General features: G+C 47.5%; 1 pseudogene; it reads right to left on the bottom strand.

Moving 5' to 3' along the window:
* Nucleotides 1–11,910: 11,910 nt before the first annotated feature.
* Nucleotides 11,911–20,793, bottom strand: part of LOC119466479 (astacin-like metalloprotease toxin 5) — a 32,845-nt pseudogene continuing 23,962 nt past the window's right edge.

The following is a 20,793-nucleotide window of genomic DNA, read 5'->3' as shown; positions in this document are numbered from 1 at the left end:
GTAGATCCTCGCCAACTCTACCAGTCCTGGCACTCGACCACCTGCGATTTCTTCTAAATATTTTAGCCGCTTCAGCGTAACACGAATAGCAATTTAATAAAGTATTTTCTCCAAAGTTTCCCAGCTGCTTCAGCACCACCAGAACTTTCTCATAAGGAGCACAAGTACGCGTCATAAAATGCCTTGCGAAAAACTGCCGTTCCATTACAATGAAATAAAGACACATTGTTCTCTAAGTAACAAAGGTACGTCTTACGCCTAAAATTGCATTCATCGATTATTAGCCCTTATTACATATTTATAAGCCGTTAAAGACGGGCAAATTGGCCTATATTTGATTTCTTTTTAATCGCTGCATCCAAGAACGTAAATTTAATTGTGCGTAATTTACTTGTGCGAGAAATATTATCAGACACAGATATTGCGCGCCAGTGCACACCGGTGACGATAAATATGCAAGAAACTCATTATTTGCCTATGTTTAGCCGCCAATTGAACGCTCAGGTGCTCCTAGTAAAAATACTTTAAACAATGCATCTGATGGCGCATTGTACAAATTCTAAACTCAGAAAGTTTCACCAAATTGCTTTTTCATCTCGGCGAGAAATAAAATTTCAAACTTTCTGACACTGCTTTTGAAGTTTGCATCGTGTTCCGGCTTCGCCGTAATGCAGCTAGAGGAGTGTATATAGGGAGACTACTCTGGTTCCAAGTTGTTTTCGTCATCCTGGGGTAAAAATTTCTTTTCTTCATCGCTATGAGCAGCGTCAGTGAAGCACAACAACTCCAGGTTGCTAGTAGCACTAGAAATGCTATGTAGATGAAATGCACTACGGGGGGCCGGTGCATTTCTTTTATTCCGTTAAATTTATCCCAAGAACGTAAGCGCTTATTGACACCGTTGGCACGACAGGATACTAACTTCAGCGAAGATGTAACGAGGTACACTGCGGACAATGTGGAAACGCTAAAGGAATACTTGCCTGCTCACTTTATACTTACTTGTGTAGATACAGCTGCAGTATGAAAGTACACCCTGCTCCCTTGCCCGTGCATGAGTCAACAGCCTCTTCTTGTTTATTACCTTTTGCATTCTGTTGAGCGTACGTACCAATGGGGATCGATCAAGGAATGCTTGATGCTGGTGGCAACGTTTTGACGAAGGGATTTGTCTTGAGCAAGACCTCTTGTCGAAACGTTGCCTCCGGCCTCAAGCAGCCGCTGTTCCACCACGATTAGTCACTTCGAAACTCTGCATTCCGGTGAACTTCTGTCTGAGTGTAGGAGTTTGACGTAAAACGTTCGCTCACAACACACATATACAAGTTTAATATTCGAGTATTCAATATTCAATATTACCGTGCGTGCGCGGGCACGCTCTCTGCGAGACCGTGTCGCGAGGCCTCGCAGCGGGGCGCCGGAGTGGACGAGTGGACGGGGCACCGGATTCGCTCACTATCCGGTCGCGAGGAGTCGAGTCTCCTCCATTTGTCGCGCGCCCATCGGCGTAGTAACTCGGCTGACAAGCATTAGTGCATTAAAGAGATACGGACGCAAAATCAGAAAATTTTACGAAAATGCTGCAAATGAATCCTCAGTGTGTGTTTACACCGAAAAGAAGTAGTCACTTAGCTCATTTTTGAGCCGATGGCTTTATTTCTGGCGTTTTTGTGAGCGCGCGCCTCGCCGCCCGACCTGCGGGAGTTGGAAGGCGTGACGTCACGACACCCTCGTCGGTTGCCAGCCGGCCGGCCGTGGTCAGTCGAAGCGCACCGACGCTGCCATCGGGAGCATGGATTCGAGTTCTGGTGCCTCTACCAGCGATGAGTACACGTTTGAAGACGAGGACCATTCCAACTTGGCAAGAAATATTACCGCTTACGGTTACTAGCCTTCCGAGTCAATCGACGAAGAAGAGCAGGCGGCCGGTCAGGTTTTCGCGAACCGTAGCGCTAAGGTTTCGCTCTGCACCAGACACTTGTGCAAGAATTATTTGTCATTTCCTCTGTAAACTTGGTTTTTCAAGAGTGCACGCAGGCGAGACAGCTGCGGGGTACTTCAGCACTGCGTGGATGACTGAATAGTAGTTTATGCCGTTGGCGTGAGCAACGGCTGTGAGGTATCAGTACCTCCGAGACTCTCACGTCCACTTCGCCAGACGCCCGACAGATGGGAGCATCTGTCTGGAGTTCTCCCCATTTATTCTATGCTGCGGAGAAGCAGAGCTGTGTGTGTGTCTGCCCCGCTGCCATGTAGGACTGATCTCGTGAGTCGCGCTCGCGCTCGCTAGCCTTATATTGTTTTACTATGCTTTGCCAACATTTTTAAAGACATTACTGCCTCCGTGCCCAGTCTCCGGCATCTCTCCCCAGCCTCGCTCTCACCCTGCTCAAGAAGGCTGCGAGTGAACGAAAACAGTACCGACATCTTTTCGCCTCCCCTTTTCAAACGCGCCGCTGATTATTTTCGGCCTTGCGTTTTCGTAAGAAGACCGATGGCACAGCGTCAGACTTTAGACGTTGCCTTTTGAGCGGCATGCCGAGGCTTTTCAGCACAGCCGGGCTGGTCGCATAATCATCGTCGACAAAGTGGTCCGCGCAAATGAAGTCATTTTTAGAGGTCTCCAGGCTGTGCGTGATGACTAACAGGCAGGTATCCAAAGTTTACGCACCTTCTCGTCTCTGGGAAACGTGTGCGACGGCGTGTCACGACCGGCGATGCTGTTATAACAGCAATGTCTGGGCAATTCCTTCCGCCGCGACGAACGCGTCAATACCAAGCGACGACCGCGGGAAGGCGCATGTAAGACGCACCACCTGCGTGGAGCGCCGATAGGGATAATGTTTCCGACGGACCACGCGCGAAGATCGCCGAAATGGTTTAAAGAAACGCTGCAAGGGACCTACACCCCCGGAAACACTACGATGGCTGTGGCCGACCTTGGCCGCGCTCGCGCGGGTGTGTGTTATGACGTCAAATTTCAGCTTCTGCCGACGGCCGCTTGGAGGCCATGGGTGCAACAGAAAATCGCAAAAAAAAAAAAAGATGCTTCTCGTTCTTTTTTTCAAAGCAGTTTGTTGTATTCGTCATTTTCAACAGTTTAATGTTTATTCCCACGCAAAAAACCACCCGCCAACCCTTGCATCCGTATCTCTTTAAAGGTGCAATAAATGCGCTTTTGACTGTTGGCACTACTGCGTTGTCGTTCCTTTGTCCCAAGAGCACGTGTGAGACCTCAAAACATCTTTAGCAAATTCCAGTTAAATGGCAATAATGCTATAGGTCTCCGGCCAATTTGATTATCCGAAATGGTCACCCATTCAAATTAACAAACTGCCCAGGAACCAAGGCCACAGAAATCGCAAAGTTCATATTTCGCTGAAGAATTTCCCGAAATAAGTAGTTCTCGCATATCAATCAGATCCTAATGAAGAAATACGTTTTCTTGGAGAGATTCAGGTTCTTGAACTCCGATTCCCAGTCAGCTAGGCTGCGCCGAGGGGACGACCATTGACAGAGGGCGCCTAGGTGTCTAATGCTCTTGTTTAGGTGTCTCGGTGTGTAACGACCATGATTAGGCGCTTAGCTATAATGCCTAAATTATTGTGTACTAGAACGTAGCGTAAATCCTTCCTTCTTGTCCAGGCTGCCTCGGCGAAGAGAGTCCAGCCTTTCGGAATCCTCATCCTGCTCATGTACATCGCCATCGTCATAGCTCTGGTCGTGCTTACCATCGTGCTGTTCACCAAGAAGTCCGCGCAAAAACACCGAGCGTGCGCCAGCACCGAGTGCCAAGACTTCGCCAAGCTGCTTGCGTCCTCCACAGACGCCTCGGTCAACCCTTGCCACAGCTTCGCGCGCTTCGTGTGCGGCGGCTGGGAGCGAAGCAATGCGCTGAGCGTGCGCGAGGCGCTGTACCAGAAGGCGCTGGACCGAATGACGAGCCACATTAGCAACGTCCAGGTGCCCGATTCGGGCCAGAACGACGTTCAGCGAGCGGCTGCCGCTTTCCGCAGCTGCAACAGCGTGCTGAGTGGTCGCGTAGACCATCTTGCCGCGGTCAAGGGAGCGCTGGTAGAGGCCGGCATCACGTGGCCGCGAACCCCCGACCTGGTGGACGTCCTGCACACGCTGCTGTTCACCTCTCTGAAGCTCGCGTGGGACGTGATCGTGCGCGTTGTTCCCCGGTGTTCAGGCAACAAGACTGTGCTGGAGGTGAACCCTGGCCGTCTGTTCTACCGCATCGTGGAAACGGCGACGAACTCGCTGTCAGAAAGCGAATTCAGGGTCTACTTCGACAGCTTACGGAAGGCCTTCGGCACCTGGAGGCAGCGATGAGAGCGAGGCTAGCTTAGTTCAGACCGCCGCACTCGAGAGAATCACTGCCCTCGCGCTCGTTCCCAAGTACCACCTCCACACTCAGTATCCGGTGCCCTTGACCGTGCCGCGAGATATTGGCATCTCCGACGAAGATTGGCTGGCTACTGTCGTTGCCTTCGGCTACAACGCCACCACCGAAGTGGCACTGGTGACCACGAGCCCGAGCTTCGTCGGCGCCTTTCTCGATATCTGGCGCAGAATCGGCAACAACGACACGCACCTTTTGACGTCATGGAGCACGGTGCAGGTGGCCGCCCTGTACGCGAACAAGGACCTGATTCTCAACTACTATCGTGGCAAGGGTGAAGCGGCCTCCGTTCGCTACAATGCCTTCTGCTTCACTACGGCTTACCTCCTCTCCCGTGGTGCTCTGCTTGAAAACTACGTGAGCGAAGCGGTCCACAAGGATGCACGAGCGAGCGCGGACGGCGTCATGCGTTCGGTCGGCGACGCGTTTCTTCGCCGCCTGTCCAAATGGTCGCAGTTTCAGGAGGACATCACGGTAGTGGCCGACTGGTCGGCGACGCCATCCGAAGTCTTCCACGAAACGCACGTCATTCGGGCCCGACGACGATTGCCTCGGTAGTGGGGGTGAGGTGCCCGACCTGACCGACTCTCTGCTGCACAATTGGCGTTCGTCGTCCAGGCTAATCTCGAACGTGCCGGACGACGTCTACGAAGTCGTCGGTGCCATCAACTCCCTCGAGCTGTCAGTGCCATCTTCCAGGTCGAAGACATTGCGGCTGCTCCCGCTGTCTTTTTCGTTTCCCGTATTCGACGTGCGGCTTTCCGCTGCCGCCAACTACGCTGGCCTCGGAGGTCAGGTGGGCTCCGCCCTTTCCTGGCTTCTCCTCACAGCCTACGCCGGCGACGCGAGGACTTCCGACGTCGTTTCGAATCTGAGCGCATGCGTCGAAAAGGGCCCCTCTCACGCCCTCCAGCTAGACAGTGCTCTTAACCAAGCCTTGACCGCTGGCGTTCTCGTGGACGCCTACGAGTACGAATCGGCGGCTCACGACACCCGCGTTGGCGCCTACAACGGAACTCGGCTCCTCTTAATGGCGCTCTGCTACTTCGCGTGCACCGGTAGAGACACTGTAAACGAGGGTGCCATCTGCGATTCGGCGATGAGGCAAGCGAAGGAGTTTGCTAGAGCCTTCAATTGCGTGCCAGGGACGCCTATGAACCCGGAAAAACGCTGCAACCTGCCTTGACCGCCTTCGTCAGCCCGTTGATGTAGTCGTGCTATTTTCATTTCTTTCGTTGTGCGACCCGTGAAGACAATTATCATTTCAATTTTTTTTTCTTGCGCCGTGTAAGCATGCACGCTTTTATATAAACGGCGTCGCTTGCTGATCTTTGCCAGCTTGCTGATCTATGATGTATACGTGACTTGTAGAGCTATATTGGGTACATGTTGGGAATATAATATGCTGTTTGTTGCGTCGTTTTCGATTGCCTAGGCGTATAAGTGCGTTTTTCATATGACGGCAGCCCAATGGCTTGTAGCAGCTCTCATACGCAGGGGTTCCTATTTACGTTTTAATTAACTTCCCTCTGGCTGCAGCCTCGAATAAATGTTTCAAAACATATGCATAAAATAGAGTATTTTAGCTGAATACAGCTGCTCATTCTTTATAGTTATTTTTTCCTTAGCTAACATAGCCGCTGTATTGGAAGAGCAAAATAAACTTCTTTGGCGCAGCTTTACGGCACTGGTTTTGTTGCATCACACACCTATCTGTCATATATTTTACATTGATTACGTAGTTAAGTGACTGAAGGACTCTATTTTTTTCAATTCTTAAGAAGCGTTATGTGATCACCTGCAATATCATTTTTCCATAGTCATTTATTGCAGGAAGTTCACGGCAGATTTAGCCCCGCAGACTCTCGCGTCCTTGTTTCATTTAAATCAATTGATTGCTTCACATCGTACTTACAAGTTTTGACAAATAATAAATACAAAAGGAGGTCCATAGTTCACTGTATTGGGGTGTTCTGTTTAAAGAAAGCTTTAGCTCACACCCAACTTCACCGCCGCCTATTCGAATACATGTACAACGCAGACACGCTTTTCTGAGATAACCACTTGGCTGATTTTAATGAAATTTGTTGCATTTCAGAGAGGAAGTTAAATTCTCGTGACTGTTGCAAGCGGAATGTTGATTTCGGGGCCGAATTTTTTAAAAGTAACTTTGAAAACTTGGTAAGCTTGAAATTTGTAGACATCGCAGTTCTGTAAACTGCATCCGTTAGAGCAACATTGACAAGTTGGCAGTGAAACACATGTTTATTGAACATCGGGAACGTTCGTCAATCTTTGCAAGTGAGCAGAGTAGCCTTGTGATCGCGGTGGTACACTGCAAGGGGTAATGTTCATTCAACACTTCCAAGGCATTGCCTCGCGGTTCGTCGAAGCGGATCACACTGATGAGGGACAACTTTTCGTCGAACCACAAACACTTGCGTTCGATGTCTCGAGTTTGCTCGGCGGCGTAGTTAGCAGCATCCGCCCTCCATTGCCGCTTGCAATCTTCAAAATTAAATTGCTCTAAAATTAAATGTCCGTCACGTAAAACAATGAACGGCGCATACCCTCTTAAAGGGATACGGACACAAAATCTGAAAATTTTACGAAAATGCTGAAATTAATCTTTATTTGCTTTATGCTTTATTTTTGGCGTTTTTTGTGAGCGCGCGCCTGGCCGCCCGACCCGCGGGAGTTGGAAGGCGTGACGTCACGACACCCTCGTCGAATAGCCAGCCGGCTGGCCGCGGACATTCGAAGCGCGCCGACGCCACCATCAGCGAGCATGGATTCTAGTTCTGGTGCCTCTACCAGCGATGAGTACACGTCTGAAGACGAGGACCATTCCAACTTGGCAATAAATATTACCGCTTACGGTTACGAGCCTTCCGCGTCAAGCGACCAAGAAGAGCAGATGGCCGTGGAAGTGCGGGTCAGTTTTCGCGAACCGTAGCGCGAAGATTTCGCTCTGCACCAGACACATGTGCACGAATTATTTTTTTCATTTCCTCTGTAAACTTGTTTTTTCAAGAGCGCACGCAGGCGAGGCAGCTGCGGGGTACTTCAGCACTGCGTGGATGACAGAATAGTAGTTTATGCCGTCGGCGTGAGCAACTGCTGTGAAGTATCAGTACCTCCGAGACTCTCACGTACACTTCGCCAGCGACCTAACAGATGGCAGCACCTGTCTGGTGTTCTTGCAAGTTTTTCCCGCTTCTAGTAGTGGCTTAGCCTGTGGAGAAGCAGAGCTGTGTGTGTGTGTCTGCCCCGCTGCCATGTAGGACTGATCTCGTGAGTCGCGCTCGCGCTCGCTAGCCTTGTATTGATTTACTATGCTTGGCCAACATTTTTAAAGACATTACTGCCTTCTCGCCCCGCCTCGCCATCACACTGCTCAAGAAGGCTGCGAGTGAACGAAAACAGTACCGACATCTTTTCGCCTCCTCTTTTCAAACGCGTCGCTGATCATTTCTGCCTTGCGTTTTCGTGAGAAGACCAATGGCACAGCGTCAGGCTTTAGACGTTGCCTTTTGAGCGGCATGGCGAGGCTTTTCAGCACAGCCGGGCTGGTCACATAATCATCGTCGACGAAGTGGTCCGCGCAAATGAAGTCATTTTTTAGAGGTCTCCAGGCTGGGCGTGATGGCTCACAGGCTAGGTATCCAAAGTTTACGCACCTTCTCGTCTCTGGGAAATGTGTGCGACGGCGTGTCACGACCGGCGATGATGTTATAACAGCAATGTCTGGGCATTTCCTTCCGCCGCGACCGAACGCGTCAATACCAAGCGACGACCGCAGGAAGGCGCATGTAAGAGGCACCACCTGCGTGGAGCCCCGACGGGAAGATCGCCGAAAGGGGTTAAACAAGCTCTGCCAGGGACCGACACCCCCGCAAACACTGCGACGGCTGTGGCCGACCTTGGCCGCGCGGGGGGGGGGGTATTATGACCTCAAATTGCAGCTTCTGCCGGCGGCCGCTTGGAGGCAAGGTGCAACAGAAAATCGCAAAAAAGAAGATCTTTTGTCGTTCTTTTTTTCAAGGCAGCTTGTTGTATTCGTCATTTTAAACAGTTCAACTTTTGTTCCGACGAAAAAAACCAGCCGCCAACTTTTGTGTTTTTAACGGGGGTATGACCTTTAAGCAATTGCTCATACCCCCGTTTGACCGTTTGTTGCTCTGCAGATTCCCGGAATTACAAAAAGGACTTCCATTGCATCCATTGGCCTTAAGCAGCTTACTCTGTGTCACCTTTATGCAAAGTACGGTGATACCATACACGTGTATACGGATGCCTCTGTCACACCATATGCTTCCACTGCAGCCGTCGCACGGCAGTTTAAACTAGACCATAGGACAACATCAACTGCCGCAGAACTTGCTGCTATCCGGGAGGCACTTCGATTTCTCTCCAAGGAGCCTCCTCGCGCATGGACGATATTCTGTGATTGCAAACCAGCTCTTCAAACCATTGACTGTGTTCTCAGGCGGGGCCCGTATTATTCAATTGCTATAGAAATCGCAGAGCTTCTCGACCATGCAAATAGAAATGGGCATATTATCACCTTTCAATGGATACCTTCACTCTGTGGTGTGATAGGGAACGAACAGGCAGACACTGAAACGAAAGCTGCTTTAAATAATGCGACTGAAGTACGCATTCCATTCTCACGGACAGACACAAATGCCCTACTTCGTTGCGTAATACGCAATTGTACGATTGGAGCACTGGACCCAACCAGATCGTCAACACAAGCGAGTGCATAAATGGGGCCCAGAAATGAAATACCGCATTCCTCACAAGCTCAAAAGAAGCCAAACAAGCATGGTGCACCGAATACGCCTTGGTGTCGCATTCACGAATCGTTATAGACATATGATTGGTTGCAGTGGCATTAGCCCCAATTGTGAATACTGCTAGGTACCAGAAACACTTGATCACATATTTTGCGTTTGTCCGGCATACGCGCAAGAACGACAGAAACTGGGCCGGTATTTTGTAGCGATGCCTTTAAAGTAATAATGCCTTTTCGCGCTTATCGCGCTTTGTCAGTGGTCAGAGCGACGGTCCGCTCGCGTTATCAACGGGATCAGCCGGCCGTGAGCGGTGGATGATAAGACTATTCCAAAATAAGTCATAAGGCATCGCTACAAAATCGCGGCCCTGGTCTCTTCAATTGCAGAAGTCGATAAGAGGCCCCTATCAGACGAGTTTCTTTTAGGTCCTTGGCCCATTGCAAACAGCGCAGCCCTGATAACCAGTGCCGCTTTAGTCTTTCTACAAGCCACTGGGCTGGACGCACGGTGTTAGAGATGATACAACGTTGTAAACTTGTATATACACACCTTCTCCTCTTATCATCATCATAATCATTCATTAACCCTTTTCCTCCCCGTCCCTTTTCCCCAGTGTAGAGTAGCAGGCCAGAGCAAGTTACAGCTCAGGCCGACCTCTGTGCCTTTCTGTAAATAAATTTATCTCTCTCTCATACCCCCGTAAACGCGGCCTCCCCATTACGACGACAGAAGAGAAGTGATTATTGGAAATACCTTTTCGAAGACTTGGCCTGGACTTAACAGAACCTGCTTTTCTTTTGTTCGGGGCCTCCACCTTAAGATTCTGCCACAGGGATGCTTGCTCCGCTGTACCAACATTTCTTACATAATCCAACGGAATGACCTGCTAAATTCTATCTTTTTTGTGCTTTTAAATTATTACTCATTCGATATCACTTTCCTGATTTTATTTGAAAAGAGAATTCTGCGCTATTCAACGCTAATTCCATAGATATTCGGAAATTCATGCTCCTTGTTGATTTGGAATAATCCACCCATCTCTTGGCCAATCCCCCATCGTGGGTAGGAGCCGCAGACGAGATAAGCAACAACAACAACAACAGCAACATGAGTGTCAACGGAGCAATCTGTGGAAGAAGACGACAACGTCGAACGCGGGAGCAGTGGCACGAGCGCGTTCGCGCTGTTGCACCGAGCGACGCCAACGTGCCATCTGCGGAAGGCGACGACGACGATCGATCCATTGCTGATGATGATAGTTTTTTTGCGAACAGACGCGGACGTTCAGGCTAAACATAGACAAACGTCGCTTGTAAAAAATGAGATCAGTATTGTGAGCTGTGGCACTGTCAACCTAGGCAAGTGACTTCTCAACCCAAAGTGTGAAGGAGCATAGAGTTACCATGAAAGCGTTACTTCCTGGACGTCCTAGGGGCACGATTTTAGCGTCGCCTGGTGGGAGCTGGGCGTCTAACATGGCACTTACCTGCTACACTGCATGGGTCGACAATGGGGTTGGGTGTAGGAAGGAACGCAATACAGCGTGCAGTGAACGTGAAAATTATTACATTAGAAAGAAAAGTACATTTTATTAACGACACAATGACGCCTAATTAATTAATCAGTCCTATAATGACATTTAAGTTTACAGGGTGTTTCAGCGAACACTTTCGAACATTTTTTAAAAATTGACTCTGGCAGATGGCACAATTCTAGTCCATGACGTTATCTACTCGAGGAGGCGGACATTACTTACAGAGAAAAATTGAAATGAATACTCGGCTAAAATTAGTTTTTAGCTAATTACTTAAGACACATATTGCAATTTACAAATTCTCGTGGACGAGACTGCAAGGCATATTCACTTTAAAAGAAATGTGCGGATGACACCATTTACGAGATACGCGGCTTCAAACTTGCAGTAAAAATGCACTGTCGTTCCACTTATTTTCTTAACAAAATATCGTTTTATACATTCAAGCACAAAAGTAATTGGAACGCCAATGCATTTCTCCGCAAAGTTCGGGAATTATTATCTCGAAACTGGTGTTATCCTGAGAATTCGTTCCAAGTGGATATGCCTTGCGAACTCCCCGCTAGAATTTGTAAAGTGCAATGTGTGCCATAAGGTAATTACGTAAAAACCTAATTATTGGCTTTTTGGTGATTATTCGATCATGCATTGCAATATTTTCTTTTTGCAAGTAATGTCCGCCTCTTCGAGTAGGCCAGCTCGTGGTCTAAAGTTGTGCTATATGGCACAGGCAATTTTGAAAAAAAAAATTTAAGTCTTTGCTGGGACACCCGGTATATAAAAGAAACAAGCTTCATAGAATGATTCATTCACTGTATGCGTGAAATTAGGCTTTCTTTTAATCAGCGCGAAACAAAAAACGAAGAAGACACAGCGCTCACGTCTTGCCCCTTTCTGTTTCTGCTGGCATACCTTCAAAAATGCACAAAAATGCACTTGTCCAACCTTGCTGAAGTGAGGAATTCCCAGGCCACTTCACAGCGTGAGCCAATAAAATAATTATAAATTTTCTTTCTTTCCTTCGTTGGTTCTTTCTTTCTTTCTTTCTTTCTTTTTTCGTACTTTCGGTAGGTTTATCCAATTCAACTACGGTATACAGCATGGCGAAAGTAGAGACACAGCCCAAATTGGCCGTGCCGCCCTGACAGCAAAACAGCTTACAGGGTACAGTGCTGGTGCTAAATCTTTTTATTCTTGCAGCGGTACAGCAAGTTTATCCTTTGCGCATCGCTAGCGCTCAGCCCTCGCTTGTCGTACACTTCTTTGAGGCGGCTGCCGTCCTTGGCCAGCATGGTGGCCAGGCCTGGCTCGCGGGCGAACGTCTCCGAGCCGTACAGCATGACCGAGTCCCTGTCGAAGGGCTGTCAGCAGCTTGTTCTCCCAGGGCTCGAGCTTGTCGAATTGCTCCACGTTTTCTGCGACAAAAGTTGTTGAACGTCACAGCGTGGGTTGTGCACAAACCACACGGACGCGAAGGAAAGGGTTGGGCGACACAATCGCAAACTCCGAACTTTTTTAAAGGAAGGGTAATTTATGATGATAATTATTTTTATTGGCATCCACTTTAAAACAAAGGGACGAGAAACAGTCACCTAGCCTGCTTGATCTAATCAGGTTTTACTACATCTATAGCAGTCTAGCATTTCGCCCATCTCTCAGTTTCTATCAGTTTCAGACCGACCAAGATGCATTCCGGTTTTCATGGTTTGATGCCATTCCTGTCAGCCAAAACAGTAACATTCTCGAATGGCGCATGACGCATGACCCGGGTACCATTTGGATCAACATCGAGCCCTTTCTTGCTCATGGCGAATATTCATCACCACTTGGACAACCCTTGTGAGGACAAAGCGCTTGCTTCTATTTTGAAGAAGTCCTTTTATGTAGACGATTTACTGGTGGGTGCGGATACATTCGAAGATAGTCTCAGTATCTATGAGCGATAGAAGGCAATTATGCGAGATGCAGGCATGAATCTGAGAAAATGGAAGACCAATAACCAGCAACTACCGAACATTTTCGACAACCGAGGAGGAGCAAGTGGAAGGTGCATCAAGGGAATCAACTGCAGTTTTGGGAATCCAATGGGATACCGAAACTGATTACTTCAAGTTTTCTTCCAAATCTATAGCCCAATAGTTAGCCTCAGCTCAGCCGACACAAAACGTACACTTCTCAAGGCTGCTTCCCGAATTTTCTACCCTCTTGGTATTCCCTCGCCTTTCACTGTCACTGCAAAGCTTTTGTTTCAACGCCTGTGGGTTTTAGGCCAGTCTTGGGATGACCAGTTACCAGAGGAGATCAACACGCCATGGACAGCATGGTGCGCAGACATAATCCAGCTTGGCTTCATCAAGATGCCGCGCTACTTGAGAGATGGGCTATATGGAGCGGTCGAGAAGGCAGAGCTGCATATATTCGTCGACGCCAGCCTGAAGGCTTATGGAGCATGTGCCTATTTGAGAACAGTTGATGACGGCGGAAATACAGCTACATCACTAATAGTAGCGACATCTCCAGTAGCACCTACCAAGATTTTAACACTGCCGAAGCTCGAGCCCCCTTATGGCCGCGGTAGTAGGAGCCAGATTATTAAAAAACATCTGCTCATCATGGGATTCGACGCATTTTCCCTGCGTCGTGTGGACAGACTCAACGATCACACTGAGCTGAATCCTAGGTGACCGTAACAAGTTGGGTAAGTTTTTAAAGCACAGAGTGACTGAAATCGCAGCATTTGCGGACCCACTGCTATGGCGTTACTGCCCAGGAGAAGACAACCCATCATATTTATTGACTAGGGGCATATCTTTAAAGATTCTACGTACATGTCGCAGCTGGTGGAGGGGACCTGAATGCTTATCCCAGTCAAGATCAACCTGGCCTACAGAATCAGACATGAGCACACCGATCTACGAAGATTCAGAGTGTGACACACAACTTGTACTTATTCAAGCACCGAGAATAGTGGACACCCTGATTGACTTAAGGAAGTTTGGCAACCTACAGAAGCTCCTACGCGTCACCGCCTGGGTATTTCGATTTGTGGATCGATGTCGTCGTGTTCGAACGTCGCTCGGTGGAACTATTTCGATAGAGGAGCTAAACAAGGCTGAAATGTTCTGGATCTGTCGTGTCCAGCTCGAAGTATTCACGAATGACATTGAGCACCTTCGGCTTAGAGACACTGTCCAGAAACACTCCGTACTGCGCGAACTCCACCATTACCTTGATCACAGCGGACAGCTTCGACTTGGTGGCCGGCATGAAAGAATGAACGCTACGTATGACGGAAGAGCACCCAGTTATTCTACCACAAAGGCATGCCTTCACGGCCTTAGTTGTTACTGAGGCTCACTGTAGAGCTTTACATGGCGGTGTGGCAAGCACTATGATGCATATTCGACAGCGTTACTGGGTTATACGTGCTCGACAAGAAGTCGAACGGATCATCAATGCTTGCTTTCTCTGCAAAAAATACAACGTCACACCTGTAAAGGTGCAATATGCGCCAATGACTGAACATAGTCTTCTCACATCCCGGCCGTTTGAAGTTGTGGGATTAGACTTGGCAGGCCCACTATATGTAAAGCAAGCTCCTTCTACAAGCTCCTTCTTGCTAGCGTTCCGTAGGTTTTTGGCTCGTAGAAGAGTGCCCGCAACACTGTACTCCGATAATGCACTCGCATTTAAGAGAGCATCGCGATACCTGTGGGACATTTGAAACACCATGAAGAGCTCTCCATTTGCATCTTTGCTCTTGACGCATCGCATAGAATGGAAATTTATTATGCCAGGTGCGCCTTGGTGGTGGGGCTAGTGGGAGAGACTTATCCGATGAGTCAAATCATCTTTACGCAAAGTGCTGGGAAAGAGCAAGCTCATGAGCGAAAAAACTGAGACTACTGCTGGAGATAGAAGGGGTTATGAATTAAAGACCCCTAACCTATACGTATACGGACGCTAGAGAGCCCTCTCCACTATGTCCTGCTCATTTTCTGGTCGGGGGCTCATTTCTTGCCTCTCCAGAGCAAACCCAAATTGACGACGAAGCTCGAAGTGCTCAGGCTACGCGACGGGACCTCAGCAAGAAATTGCGATACCGCCAAAAGCTCGTGGACCACCTGTGGATCCGATGGAAGAAAGAGTACCTCCTCGAGCTGCGGGCACTTCACCTCTACCCATCGAATCTTAGTAGCAGACTACAAGCAGATGATGTAGTACCCATCGAGAAGTCTAACATCTCTAGAGGTATTTGGCCACTGGGACGAGTCGTGGACGTCTTCCCTGGTCAAGATGGAATAACCCGAGCCTGCCGTGTGAAAGCTCAAGATGGCAAGCTCAAGAGGCAAGATGGCAAGCGCTCTGTCGTGTCTGTTTCTCATATGTGTCTCTCGTCTAAAATGTTGCGCATGCCAACCTCTAGAGACTTTTATAAGAAGGCCAGTGCAGAACTTGTACAAGCTTCAATTGAACAACGCTACAAAGGGGGGGGGGGGGGGGGGTTGTAAGAAAAGTTGTAACGATGAGTAGCTCTCTGTCTGGTTTCTTCGCGTCCCGTTAGTTTTATACAACACAGGCAGGCGACTTCTTTTTCCGCCAGCACAATATGTGGCTGACACAAGCGTCTCCCTCCTGTTTAGAGTGGAACGCCTGTATTTTCTTCGTTAATTTCGCGCCTGTTTCTGTATAACATACGGGATTACATGGACGCATGTCTGCAAGTACAACTACAGCAGTGGCATACCCCGTGGCAGCGTGCGGAGTTTAACTTGCACGGCAAAACAACGTCAGGATCAGGATGAAGAGTCATTTGCGCTCTTCTAGCCATTCTATGGCAACTTGCTCCTCGACATTTTAACTGGGTGGTAATTTTTCTTGTATACCCCAAAGAAGTATATGGATATTTGGTGAGGAAAAAGTAGAGTGTTATATTGTATGTATGCAGCGTGTATTTGAAGGTGCAATGATATAAACACTGTATATGTGCTGTTGAAGCAACATCGTGAAAATTTTGCCGGCTCCGTATAATATTTGAGGTGTTTTCTTTTTTATTATCAGCATAACTCTCCTGCAAGCTGCTTTATGCAAGCAAGTGCAAACGAGTAAGTACCCCTCAGCGGGTAAACTAGACAGGAACATTTAATGGAACCCCACAGGAAACAATTCATTCCTCGCAAAAGCCTTTGATTTGACAACGTACGGCCACTGATACGAAAAATTGCGTCCCTGCTACTGTCTTCCCTTCACGATACACAAGGTAATGTTCGCGGATTCACAAAGGAGATTGGACCACAAGCATTTTTCAGTATTCAAGACTTCTTGTCAGTAGCGATGAGAGTGATCTCAAAGCTAATCGCAATGTTACAGCAAATCAGCGTCACAAACATTGCACTAGTGAGCGTCTTCTGGAAAGTGAACTCAAACCTACATAGCTTTTTTTAGCATATTACTGTAACAAGTAAAAGTAAACCCTACATCACGTTCCTATACTACGTTTCCGACGCTGCTTTGTCAGAAGTTTGAAACAAATGGGTAACGTATAATACCATTTACACAGCTGATGCTGCCTAATGTCGGAACACCAGTGCAAAAATTGTTTTTCTAGTAACCATGCAGGACAGGCTCAGTCAATACACGACAACAGGTTGAGTCATGTAATGAATCTACCACTCGCTGACGAGTATACCCTGCTTGGTTCACTCACAAATGTGTGTGCGTCACTTTTCGGCTACGAAGTTAATACTACCTTCCCAAAAATTGCCTACTTTCTCCCACTCGCCCAAAGAACCCCGTGGAGGAAAGCGACCAATTGTGCTCAGCGGAGAGTGCACGCGCTCCAAAGGACGAAGAGAAGTGGCAAGTCACTGCACTACATACAGGCTGCAGCCGCGGCTTTCGTCCTACCGGCACACGGCTTCATTCGTCTCAAGGCTGTCAGCAATGTCAGGTGCCTCAAACTATTAGCACACCGAGGGACTTTGCTATGAACCAACTCTGTACTTGCCCTATTACGTGTACAATGAACGCCCGTTGAAAGCTACTCTTGCGTGTCTGAGCAAAATACCGTTGTCAGAGCACCTTATAATGGGCCTTGGGAGGGAAGGTAAATCTAGTTTGAGGCGGCCAAGGTTTTACTTGTTTCTTACAGAGGGCACGCGGGTTTTCTTTGTAGGCTTCGAGTGCACTTGCCCGTTAGACGCTCCGCCTCTTCCCTCCGTCATCGTCTCCTACCATAATGCCCTTTCCCCAGCGCAATGTAGCTGATAACTGAAGGAATGCACCTCAGGCCGACCGACCTCCCTTCTGGATGAGCTTCCGTCCTGCCTCCCTGCCTTTATCAAAATGTGTTACATCGTTTTCCTCGCTAACATACAGCCACAACAAATATTTACTTTTAAACTTTTACCTCGATCAAGCATTTAGTCTTCAGACACTGAGCCCCGGCCTGTAATGAAACATTGTACACGGTGCGCAACGTGTTGTGTAAGTGGAGTGATAATGTGCGACAGCCTCCCGATCTTCGACCTCGTAACTGCCCGTACCTGGCTCCGCATTCTCCGTGAAGACGTCGATGTATTGGTCCCTGTCAGAACGGGAGTGTTCGTGGTCAAAGCCCGCCGCGTGCATCAGCTCGTGCACGATGGTGCCCCGGTAGAGACAGCCGGTGCCCAGGGACACCTCCTGAGCGCCGCCCTGGCGCCCAACGAATGAAGTGCACCTGCGTTGCGTATAGAAAAAAAAAGCTGCGCGTTCACCTTCTCGCACCCCCTCACGTTGCGAGAGCATTCTTTACAGCCCTACTGCAAAGGCTCTCCGAAAACCCATTGTATGCTGTATCAGTTGTAAAGGTTAGGCTGTTCACACGCTTATGGCGTGACAGTTATCAATGAACAGGTTAAACACGAACCTACGCACTTACTATATGCATGGCGACATTTATATATATGTCAACGTTTTAACATTTTTTTAGGTGACCGGCTTTCTTTACGTTGAGAAACAGTGCCCGCACCAATGTGCATGTTCTGAATCATGTTTGCCAGCATAAAGTTGTCACTAATTGGCGTAAACGTCAGTAGAGCGAACCACAGACAGTGGGGCACAATGGCACGTTGCACGACGATTGACACTGAAGTCATGTGTACATTTCATATACATTTTAGTAACAGCAATGCTTCCCTCCAAAACCAAAATTCCTTCCTTCCAAATAACCGAAACATTCAAGTCCAGGCAGCTGTTACCTTTAGTCAATGTAGAGGAGTGGCGCCTACCTGTAGTTTTGAAGATATCCACCTCTACGTATACAAGCTGTAGAGTTTAGAAGGTAGCACTGCCATGAAAATAGGCACTCCACGGATACAACAAACTCAATCGAGGTGGTGCGTCACGATTACATACTTGAAACGAGAGCAATATCCGAACAACATATAGATAATTGGGCACTGAAAGAGACGGATATGTAGGAAAACCGCGCACGTAATAAGGGTTGTGCAATAAGAAGGCGAGCTGTTAAATAGTGTTCGAGTAACGATTACTGATATGTACAAGTCTCAAGTCTTCCTTTTTGCTTACACCTCTTAATTATTTCTCTTCATAAAAATTTGGTTGCACTGTAATTTTTTCAATCTTTCTGCTCAAATAGGAACAAACAATCTTGGGTGCGAATAATAACTGAGTCCTTTAGTGCTGGTCCACCCTTGCACTCCAAAGTACCGACGCTCTCCAAAGGGCATGCGAAGATATTAGCGTCTTAGCGTGTGTCTCAATACTCGCTGTCAAACCGCTAAATAGGCAACAAAGCGAGTAGCTGCCATCTTAACAACCATTTAGGTTATGACAAAGCCCGCAAACAGGACAGCTTCACGACGACGAAATCGTAGTCAAATAGGATCCAGGCTACTTTTCAGTCCAGACAACAAGGCGGCTGAGCAGCCTGCTTGAAAACCCGGAACGGGCAAGTCGCCCGCAAATGCAAGAGTAGTCGCGCTTCCTTATGCGAATAAAGTACAAGCTACGTTGTGCTTTTCATGAACTCCAGCAACGAGTACTGTAAAACAGCAATATTATTTGTTTGTTTTGCCTATTTTGTCGTCGCGAGGGAGCGTGATGCCGCGGATATGTGTCCCAAGAGCATTTCATTGCTGGACTCGAAGCTGTCTTCTTAGCAGTCAAACTGCAGTGTCTTCAATGATGTCCACTATTGGAACACACCCTGCACGGCTGCAAGGTTGCCTGGAAAGTATGCGTACTCGGTAGACCAGTAAATTGGACGGCCTAAATCAGTGCAACGAGAAGTGTCGGCCGCATTGAGTCTTTTCACGCCACAAGCAAATGACACAGAGCTACTCCGCAGTGAACTGCCATATGTTTGTAGGCGGAGCTCACCTATACTTAAAACAACAACCCTTCTTTCTATACTATAAACATTGAACCCCGCTATATTTTATGACCGCGCACAAATTACGGCTTTCAAATGTTAACGTATTGTTCACCGAAAGCGCTCAATGACTTCAGACTAATGAAAGCTTGCGCACAATGTAAGGGCATTTAGAAAGCCTGTTGCATTTAATGTGCTGTTCTTGCTGCTTGCTTCATCGGTATTGGTTTCACCTGCTGAAAGAAACGCCATCCTAAACCTCCAATCGTTGGACAAATAATGTTTATTCCTATCCTGTGTAGTAGTTTTTCTATATTGTGCATTTTACAAAATACGTAGACTTCTGTCACTTTTGGGCTGCTATTGTGAACGCCAGAGATGTGTTGCTGTAGTGCATACGCTGCCGAAAATGCAGCTTTTATGCGTTTCCATAACACCCATTTACAGCTATATGCACAAACGAGGCTACTCAATTTATTCTTGTCCTGATATGTATTGAGGTGAGAGGAACACATGAAGTTTCATCTTTTCAAAATTAACAATACTTTGCGAATATTGGGCAAAATATTATAATTTAGAGCCACGAAACACCAACTTCATTGTCAAGACAGGTATCACATTTATGCAAGACCGAGCCTGATAGGGCGCTTGGTACAGACGGAGCCATCAAAAAAAGCTACGCTTTACATTACATGCTTATCTCGGATACGTTAGTTTTGTTAGTCTATTATTTCTGAAATAGCGGCTTTACTTAAGTAATGAGTCAAATGTAAACTTCGCCAGCTTTTAACATTCTAATAGGTGTAATTTGCAGATTTGTTCGGATTTTTATTGGTATAGTTACAGATGACTCAATATTTTTTTCGAATTTGGGATTATATTGTAAAAAAAGAGCCATCACAAAATTCTACTCGTAGCATTCACTCCAATTTTACTTCTTGTGTGACAAACATTACTCAGTTCAACGGTCGCATTTGGATGGTTATCGTGCATTACTGTGTAACACTGTATAACATGTTTCACCCGTTTATAGGTATCTAAAGATTTGTTACACCGCATAATACACATACCGTGTGAGGTTACCACCGAAATATGCAGAAGGGTTGCTCACCCGTCTCCGCGCATGATGGATAGGTAGTTCTGGTGCCTTCTGCGAGCCACAAACCGCAGGCAGCTTTGAGACTCTATGTCAGCCATTGCCTGCAGAATCTTCTTCGTGGTGCGATCTGCCGATGTGAAAGCAACATGATTGCGCACGCTCTAGTCTGCATAACTCACTCTGCGATGAACAAGCGGATTCGATTAAGGTCGAAACACAGTCATCGGGATTTAACCAATTGGTTAATTTCCCAAAAACAATCAATGCAATCTAATAATCAGCTCGCAAAAGCACAAGTGCGTGTGTGCCATGTCTGGGCAGCGCATAGCTGACTCTGCATGGAATCATTATGTTCGCCCGAAGCAAATGATCCCACACAACATAAATTCACAGCTCTACAAGAAGCAGATAATGAAAATAAGAATACACGTATAGAATAAACATGCGTGTGATGAACGCTCAGAAATGATTGTACTTCAATGATAACAAAATAGAAAGAAATGAAAAGAAGTGGGCAAAGAATCACGCACCTAGCTTAAAATCTCAGAGCACGCAAACTAATTTGCTGGAAGGCGT

Source organism: Dermacentor silvarum, chromosome 10, assembly GCF_013339745.2.
Source record: "Dermacentor silvarum isolate Dsil-2018 chromosome 10, BIME_Dsil_1.4, whole genome shotgun sequence".
In the NCBI taxonomy this organism is placed as follows: domain Eukaryota; kingdom Metazoa; phylum Arthropoda; class Arachnida; order Ixodida; family Ixodidae; genus Dermacentor; species Dermacentor silvarum.
The sequence above is the reverse complement of the archived record's forward strand: the minus strand, read 5'-3'. Positions and strand labels throughout refer to the sequence as shown.